This window comes from Leopardus geoffroyi, chromosome X (assembly GCF_018350155.1).
Source record: "Leopardus geoffroyi isolate Oge1 chromosome X, O.geoffroyi_Oge1_pat1.0, whole genome shotgun sequence".
In the NCBI taxonomy this organism is placed as follows: Eukaryota; Metazoa; Chordata; class Mammalia; order Carnivora; family Felidae; genus Leopardus; species Leopardus geoffroyi.
In genome coordinates, this window is record NC_059343.1 from 63,291,738 (window position 1) to 63,302,053 (window position 10,316).

Below are 10,316 nucleotides of genomic sequence, written 5' to 3' on the forward strand. Positions count from 1 at the left end.
TTTCTTAATAAAAACCCTTGAGAAAGTTGGGACAGAAGGAACATACTTAAACATCATCAAAGCCATGCATGAAAAGCCCACAGCTAATATCATCCTCAATGGAGAAAAACTGAGAGCTTTCTCCCTGAGATCAGGAACACGACAGGGATGTCCACTCTCACCGTTGTTTAACATAGTGTTGGAAGTGCTAGCATCAGTAAGCAGACAACAAAAAGAAATCAAAGGCATCAAAATTGGCAAAGATGAAGTCAAGCTTTCACTTTTTGCAGATGACATGATATTATACATGGAAAACCTGATAGACTCCACCAAAAGTCTGCTAAAACTGATACATGAATTCAGCAAAGTTGCAGGATACAAAATCAATGTACGGAAATCAGTTGCATTCTTATACACTAATAATGAAGCAACAGAAAGACAAATAAAGAAACTGATCCCATTCACAATTGCACCAAGAAGCATAAAATACCTACGATAAACCTAACCAAAGATGTAAAAGATCTGTATGCTGAAAAATATAGAAAGGTTATGAAAGAAATTGAAGGAGATATAAAGAAATGGAAAAACATTCCATGCTCATGGATTGGAAGAATCAATATTGTTAAAATGTCAATACTACCCAAAGCTATCTACACATTCAATGCAATCCCAATCAAAATTGCACCAACATTCTTCTCGAAGCTAGAACAAGCAATCCTAAAATTTGTATGGAACCACAAAACACTCCAAATAGCCAAAGTAATTTTGAACAAGAAGACCAAAGCACGAGGCATCACAATCCCAGACTTTAGCCTCTACTACAAAGCTGTAATCATCAAGATAGCATGATATTGGCACAAATACAGACACATAGACCAATGGAATAGAATAGAGACTCCAGAATTGGACCCACAAGAGTATGGCCAACTAATCTTTGACAAAGCAGGAAAGAATATACAACGGAAAAAAAGACAGTCTCTTTAACAAATGGTGCTGGGAGAACTGGAAGCAACATGCAGAAGGTTGAAACTAGACCACTTTCTCATACCATTCACAAAAACAAACTCAAAATGGATGAACGACCTGAATGTGAGACAGGAAACCATCAAAACCCTAGAGGAGAAAGCAGGAAAAAACCTCTCTGACCTCAGCCGCAGCAATTTCTTACTTGACACATCCCCAAAGGCAAGGGAATTGAAAGCAAAAATGAACTATTGGGATCTCGTGAAGATAAAAAGCTTCTGCACTGCAAAGGAAACAATCAACAAAACTAAAAGGCAACCAACGGAATGGGAAAAGATATTTGCAAATGACATATCGGACAAAGGGCTAGTATCCAAAATCTATAAAGAGCTCACCAAACTCCACACCCGAAAAACAAATAACCCAGTGAAGCAATGGGCAGAAAACATGAATAGACACTTCTCTAAAGAAGACATCCGGATGGCCAACAGGCACATGAAAAGAGGATCAAGGTTGCTCCTCATCAGGTAAATACAAATTAAAACCACACTCAGATGCCACCTCACACCAGTCAGAGTGACTAAAATGAACAAATCAGGAGACCATAGATGGTGGCGAGGATGTGGAGGAACGGGAACCCTCTTGCACTGTTGGTAGGAATGCAAACTGGTGCAGCTGCTCTGGAAAACACTGTGGAAGTTCCTCAAAAAATTAAAAATAGACCTACCCTATGACCCAGCAATAGCACTGCTAGGAATTTACCCAAGGAATTCAGGAGTGCTGATGCATAGGGGCACTTGTACCCCAATGTTTATAGCAGCACTTTCAACAATAGCCAAATTATGGAAAGAGCCTAAATATCCATCAACTGATGAATGGATAAAGAAATTGTGGTTTATATACACAATGGAATACTACGTGGCAATGAGAAAGAATGAAATATGGCCTTTTATAGCAACATGGATGGAACTGGAGAGTGTTATGCTAAATGAAGTAAGTCATACAGAGAAAGACAGATACTATATGTTTTCACTCTTATGTGGATCCTGAGAACCTGAACAGAAGACCATGGGACGGGGAAGGAAAAAAAAACGTTAGAGAGGGAGGGAGCCAAACCATAAAAGACTATTAAAAACTGAGAACAATCTGAGGGTTGATCGGGGGTGGGAGGGAGGGGAGGGTAGGTGATGGGTATTGAGGAGGGTACCTGTTGGGATAAGCACTGGGTGTTGTATAGAAACCAATCTGACAATAAATTTCATATTAAAAAACAATGAAAACCAGAAGGACCTAACATCCTGAGTACTTACAATCAGTGGGGCTTCACACACAAAATTTTAAAAATGAGCAGGTTCAACTCTGGAAGAACCATGGGGTGACAGGAAATTGAGTCCCTATCCTTAAAGAGATGTCACAACAAACAACCCCACTGAGATACAGCATAAAAGGAGCAGTTTGAAAAATGCCTAGGGTATATGGGAAGGAGGTTTCTTTATTAACCCCTGAGCATGTGCTGGAAGGGCAGGGATCTTTGGGAGACTTCTGCAAGAACAAAAAGCTAGCACGAGTCATTCTCCTCCCAGCCTACATACACATATACCCCGCCCTCAGCCTAGATACACATACACCTGAGGGAACCAGCACAGCACCCACACTCTCCACATACCTTTGCTAACAGCATGTCCCAACCCACCATTTCTTCTTTGGATTTGCCCCTCCACACCAGTCTTGCCTTTGGACAGGAGTTTTATCAGGTGGCTGCAAAACACTTCCCACAGGGGACTGGCGTGGACCTTGCTGGCACCATACACACCCCACCCCCAAGTTCTTCTGCGGACTGCCCCTGCCAACACATCCTTGGAGGGAGACCAATCAAAGCAGTGGCACAAGCCTGGCAGTGTGCTAGCAGCCCCAACAGTGGCCAGTACCATTCCAAAGTAACTCCTTCCTGGAGGCACAGGGAAATATAAGCATACACAAGAGTCTAACTGCAGCCTTAGCAGTGGGCCTACCAACAAAAGTTTCTAAAGAGACAACACAGGGAGAACACCCTGCAGTTCCAAGCTATGGCATCTCTGTCAAATGGCTGGTCTGACTCAACTCAAGCCCAAGGTAAACAGCAGACTGGACCATAACACAGTGACCAAACCCTGCCCACCAGAGGCAAACAGAGCCATTGGAGATGACTGGACTTAAGGCAAATGAGGCTCAGCCATAAAATTAGGGCACACTCTACACACACACACAGGAGACATTCCAGAAGTGCCAGGTTCTGGTGAACAGGGGACACTGCCCTACCAAGCACTATAGGACCAGTTCTTCATAACACCACTAGTTACAAAAGCAAGAGACACAGCTGACATTCCTAACACATAGAAAAAGACACAGAGAATTAGACAAAATGAGGAAAAAAAGGAGTCTTTCCCAAATTAAAGAACATGACAAAATAACAGCAAGAGAGCTAAACAAAACAGAGATAAGTAATATGCCAAAGAGAGAGGATTTAAAGTAATGGTGACAAAAATACTCACTGGAATTAAGAAGAGAGGAGGACCTCCGTGAGATGCTCAACAAAGAGGTAGAACACACAAACAAGAACCAGAAATGAGGACCTCAATAAGTAAAATTGAATACATACTAGATGGAATAAATAGTAGAACAGAGAAAGTAGAAGAACAAATCAGTGACCCGGAAGATAGAGTAATGGAAAGCAATCAAGTTGAACAAAACAGGAGAAAAAAAAAACAAAAACTAAAAATACACTTAGGGAACTCACTAACACAATCAAGCGCAGTAATAAGCACATTATAAGGATCCCAGAAATATAAAAGAAAAAGGGGCAGAAAATTTACTTGAAGAAATAATAGCTAAAAACTTCCTGAATCTGGGGAAAGAAACATACATCCAGTTTCAGGAGCAGGAGGCACAAAGAACCCCTAACAAAATCAACTGAAGGAGATCTATACCAAGACACATAGTAATTAAAATAGAAAATGTAGGGATAAAGAGAGAATTTTAAAAGGAACAGGAGAAAAGAAAACAGGTATATTCAAGGGAAATCTCCTAAGTATATACGCAGATTTTTCAGAAGAAACTTTGCAGGCCAGAAGGGACGGGCATGTATATTCAAAGTGCTGAAGAAAAACAAAACTGCGACCAAGAATACTCTCTCCAGTGGGGTGCCTGGGTGGCTCAGTCAGTTGAGCATCTGACCTCAGCTCAGGTCATGATCTCACAGTTCGTGAGTTCAAGCCCCACTTAGGGTTCCACACTGACAGTGCGGAGCCTGCTTGGGATTCTCTCTCTCTCTCTCTCTCTCTCTCTCACCCCTCCCCCACTTATGCTTTTTCTCTTTCTCTCAAAAATATATAAACTATTAAATAAATAAATATATGAATGAATAAATAAATAGAATACTGTCTCCAGCAAGACTATCATTCAGAACAGAAGAAAAGAGAAAGTTTCCTAGACAAATAAAGTTAAAGAAATTCATCATGGCTAAACCAGCTGTGCAAGAAATATTAGAGGGGATTCTCAGTGTGGCTCAGTCAGTTAAGCATCTGACTTCAGCTCAGGTCATGATCCTGTGGTTCATGAGTTCAAGCCCCACATCGGGCTCTGTGTTGACAGCTAAGAGCCTGGAGCCTGGTTCAGATTCTGTGTCTCCCTCTCTCTCTGTCCTTCCCGCCCCGCCCCCCCCCATTCATACCCTGTCTCTCTCAAAATATAAACATTTTTAAAAAACTTAAAATGAGGGGGGATTCTCTGTGTGGAAAGATAAGACCATAATTAGTAGTAAGAAAAGTAGGTAGCACTAAAGCAGTAAAATTAAGTGTATCAATAAAAAACTGCAAAGGGATTCATAAAAAAAAGGATGTACAGTAGGACACCATATATCTAAAACATGGGGAGAAAAGAGGGAGTAAAAATTTAGTGCTGTTAGAATGGATTCAAACTTAAGCAACCATTAACTTAATACGGACTGCTATATGCAGAAGATGCTATATATAAATCTAATGATAACCACAAATAAAAAACCAGTAATAGATATGCAAAACACTAGAGAAAAGAATCCAAGCACATCACTAATGAAAGTCAGCAAAAGATGAGAGAAGAGAGCAAGAGAAGGAACAGATAAAAACTACAAAAACAACCACAAAAGAAGTAACAGAATGGTAATAATGCCTATCAATAATTACTTTGAAAGTAAATGTACTAAATGCTCCAACCAAAACACACAGGGTGACTGAATGAATAACAAAGCAAGACCCATCTATATGCTGCCTATAAGAAACGCATTTCTGACTTAAAGACACATGCAGATTGAAAGTGAAGAGATAGAAAAACATTTATCATACAAATAGATGTAAAAGAAAGCCAGGTAGCAATACTTATATCAGCAAAAACAGACTTTAAAACAAAGATTGTAACAAGAGACAAAGAAGAATACCACATATAATTATAAATACTACGATCCAAAAAGAAGGCATAACAACTGTAAATGTTTATGAATCCAACATGAAAGCATCCAAAAACATAAAGGAGTTAATAACAAACATAAAGAAAGCAATCAATCATAACACAATAATAGCAGAGTACTTCAACTCCCCACTTACATCAATGGATACTCATTCACACAGAAATCAACACGGAACCAGTCCTTTGAAGGACAGTTTGGACTAGATGGATCTAACAGATATATTCAGAACATTCCATCCTAAAACAGCACAATACAATCTTTTTCATGTGAACATGGAACACTCTCCAGACTAGATTACAGATTAGGCCACAAAAGTCTTAAACAAATCCAACAAGATCAAAGTCATACCATGCGTCTTTTCTGACCATAATGCTATGAAACTAGAAATCAACCTCAAGAAAAAATCTGCAAGAACACAAATACATGGAGGTTAAATAACACACTACTAAATGAATGGGTCAATCAAGATACCAGAGAGAAAATTTTTTAAAAAAATGCATGGAGACAAATGAAAATGAAAACAAAATGTTTGAAAATCTCTGGCATGCAGCAAAAGTTATTCTAGGAGGGAAGTTTATAACAATACAGACCTACTTTAAGAAACAAGAAAAATCTCAAATAAATTTAAAAAAAACATTAAACCTAAAGAAGCTACAAAAAGAACAAATGAAACACAAAACCAGTAAAAGAAAAAATAATAAAGATTTGAGCAGAAATAAACAAAAACAATAGTTAAAAAAAACAATGGATCAATGAAACCAGAAGCTGATTCTTTTAAAAGATCAACAAAACTGATAAACCTTTATCAGACACACCAAAAAAAATGAGAGAGGACTCAAACAAAATAAAAAAATTAAAGAGGAGAAATAATGGACACCACAGAAATTGAAAGGATAAGAGATTATGAAAGATTATATGCTAACAATTGAACAAAATAGAGGAAATGGATACATTTCTGAGAACATATAACTTCCCAAAACTCCATTGTGAAGAAATTGAACATTTGAACAGAACTGCCAGCAATGAAATTGAATCAGCAATAAAAATCTCCCAGCAAACAAAAATCCAGGACCAGATGGCTTCACAGATGAAATCTAAATATTTTAAGAAGTTAATACCAGTTCTTCTCAAATTATTCCAAAACAATAGAAGACAAAGAATAATAACTTCCAAATTTGTACTATGAGGCCAGCATTACCCTGATACAAAAATCAAAGACACCACTAAAAGAGAACTACAGGCTAATACCGCTGAAGAACATAGATGCAGAATTCCTCAACAAAATACTAGCAAAACGAATCCAACAATACTTTTAAAGAAACCATTCATCACGATCAGGTAGGATTTATTCCTGGACTGCAAGGTGGTTCAATATTTTCAAATCAACAATCTTATGTCACATCAATAAGAGAAAGGATAAGAAACACACGATCATTGCAATAGTTGCAGAAAAAGCTTCCGACAAAGTATAACATCCATTCATGATAACAACTCTCAAAAAAACAGGTAGAAGGAACATACCACAACACAATAATGGCCATATATGAAAACCTCACAGTTAATGTCATAATGGTGAAAACTAAGAGCTTTTCCCTTAAGGTCAGAAACAACACAAGGATGTTCACTCTCACCACTTTTATTCAACATAGTACTGGAAGCCCTAGCCACAGCAATCAGACAACAAAAACAAATGAAAGGCATCTAAATTTGTAAGGAAGAAATCAAATTCTATTTGCAGAATTTATATATATATATATAAAACATCCTAAAGACTCCACCAAAAAACTACTAGAATTGACATAAATTCAATAAGGTTGCATGATACAAAATCAATGTACAGAAATCCATTGCATTTCTATACCCTAATAATGATGTAGCAGAAATACAAATTAAGAAAACTGTCCCAATGTACCAAAACTAATAAAATACCTAGAAATGAAGTTAACCAAGGAGGTGAAAGAACTGTATTCTGAAAACTACACAACTTTGATGAAAGAAATTGAAGAGGACACAAACAAATAGAAAGATATTCCATGCTCATGGACTGGGAGAATAAATACTGCTAAAAGCCCATACTACCCAAAGCAATCTACATATTTAATGCAACACCTATCAAAATACCAACATTTTTCACAGAACTAGAACAAACAATCCTAAAATTATATGAGACCACGAAAGACCCCAAACAGCCAAAGCAATCTTGAAAAAGAAAATCAGGGGCGCCTGGGTGGCTTAGTCTGTTGAGTGCCCAACTTCAGCTCAGGTCATGATCTCACAGCTCGTGGGTTCGAGCACCATATTGGGCTCTGTGCTGACAGCTCAGAGCCTGGAGCCTAATTCAGATTCTGTGTCTCCCTCTCTCTCTGCCCCTCCCCTGTTCACGCTCTGTATCTCTCTCTCCCCTCAAAAATAAATAAAACATTAAAAAAAATTTTTTTAAGGAAAGAAAAAGATAAACAAATTGTGGGGTATCGCAATCCCAGATTTAAGATATACTTACAAAGCCATAGTAATCAAGAACAGTATGGTACTGGCACAGAAATAAACACATAGGTCAATAGAATAGGATAGAAAACCCAGAATTATATTCAAGATTATGTGGTCAATTAATTATCAACAAAATTAATTTACTCAACAGAGGCAAGAATATGTAATAGGAAAAAGACAATCTCTTCAAGAAATGGTGCTGAAAAAACTGGATGGAAACATGCAAAAGAATGAAACTGGACCACTTTCTTACACCATAAAAATAAATTCAAAATGGATTAAAAAACTAAAATGTGAGACCTGAAACTATAAAAATCCTAGAAGAGGTGTACCTGGGTGGTTCATCTGGTTAAGTGACCGACTTCACTTCAGGTCATAATCTCATGATTCGTGGGTTCTAGCCCCATGTAGGACTTTGTGCTAACAGCGCAGAGCCTGGAGCCTGCTTTGGACTCTGTGTCTCCCTCTCTCTCTCTGCTCCTCCCCCACTCATGCTCTGTCTGTCTCTCTCTCTCTCTCTCAAAAATAAAATAAGGGGCGCCTGGGTGGCTCAGTCGGTTAGGCATCCAACTTCAGCTCAGTTCATGATCTTGCAGCTCATAAGCTCAAGCCCTGTGTCGGGCTTTATGCTGGAGCCTGCTTTGAGTTTTGTTTTTCCCTCTCTCTGCCTCTCCCTCGCTCATGCTCGCACTCTCTCTCTCTCTTAAAAATAAATACATATTAAGAAATTTTGGGGAGGCGCCTGGGTGGCTCAGTCAGTTGAGTGTCCAACTTCAGCTCAGGTCATAGTCTTGCAGTTCGTGGGTTTGAGCCCCACGTCGGGCTCTGTGCTAATAAACAGCTCAGAGCCTGGAGCCTGCTTCAGATTCTGTGTGTGTGTGTGTGTGTGTGTGTGTGTGTGTGTGTGTGTCTTCCCCTCCCCTGATCATGCTCTGCCTCTGTCTCTCAAAAATAAATAAATGTTAAAAAAAAATCTTCAAAAAAAAATTTTTTTATAAAAAAATAAAATTTAAAAAAAATTTTTAAAAACTCCTGAAGACAGCACAGGCCGTAATTTCTCTGACATCTGCCATAGCAACATTTTTCTAGATATGCCTTCTGAGGCAAGGGGAAAAAAAGCAAAAAATAAACTATTAGGACTACATCAAAATAAAAAAAATAAAATGCTTCTGCACAGCAAAGGAAACAATCAACAAAACTACAAAACAACCTACTGAATGGGAGACAGTATTTGCAAATGGCATATCTGATAAAGGGTTAGCATCCAAAATATATAAAAAACTTATACAACTCAACACCAAAAAAACCCCACAAATAATCCAATTAAAAAAGGGCAGAATGCATAAACAGACATTTTTCCAAGGAAGACCTACAGATGGCCAATACACACACAAGAAAAGATGCTCAACATCATTTATCATCAGGGAAATGCAAATCAAAACCACAATGAGATATCTCCTCACACCTGTCAGAATGACTGAAATCAGTAACTCAAGAAATAAAAAGTGTTGGTGAGGATGCGGAGAAAAAGGAATCCTCATGCACTGTTGGTGAGAATGTAAACTGGTGCAGCCACTGTGGAACAGTATGGACATTCCTCAAAAAATTAAAAATAGAATTACCATAAGATCCAGTAATTCTACTACTATTTATCCAAAGAATACAAAAATATTACTTCAGGAAGATATGTTTATTGCAGCATTATTTACAATAGCTAAATTATAGAAGCAACTCAAGTATCCAATGATAGATGAATGGTTAAAGATGTGGTATGTATATATACAATGGAATATTACTTGGGCCATAAAAAAGAATTTTTGCCATGTTCAACAACATGGATGGATCAAGCAAGTATAATGCTAAGTAAAATAAGTCAGAGAAACACAAATACTTTATAATTTCTCTCATATGTAGAATTAAGAAACAAAACCAATCAACAAAGGAAAAAGACAAACACAACACACTCTTTAACTACAGGGAACAAACTGATGGTTACCAGAGGGGAGGTAGGTGGGGGAATGGATGAAATAGGTGAAGGGGATTAAGAGTACATTTATCATGATGAGCATGGAGCAACGTATAGAGTTGTTGAGTCACTGTATTGTACGCCTGAAACTAATATGACACTGTATTTTAAGCATAAGCTGGAACTGAAATATAAATAAATTTTTTAAATGAATGAATAAATTTGTTTAACATGTCCGTGGTTAACTGCCAGGTTTATGGATTAAAAAAAAAAAAAAGACAATGCAAGTGACATGTGTATTTATTATACAACTGTTTTTTAAGAACTGCAATAATGATAGAAATTATTTTCACAATTCTATTGGGGGGGGGGGGCGGGTATCACTAACAGGTTAACCCAAATCCTAATTGTCCTAGTTCTCTATCTCCTCAGAGAAAGATA

At 37.8% G+C, this 10,316-nt stretch overlaps 1 protein-coding gene across 12 annotated transcripts in view; it reads right to left on the reverse strand.

Annotated features, from left to right (window-relative positions):
• ATRX (ATRX chromatin remodeler) overlaps positions 1-10,316 on the reverse strand; it is a 303,341-nt gene that overhangs the window by 195,446 nt on the left and 97,579 nt on the right. The window lies entirely within an intron of this gene.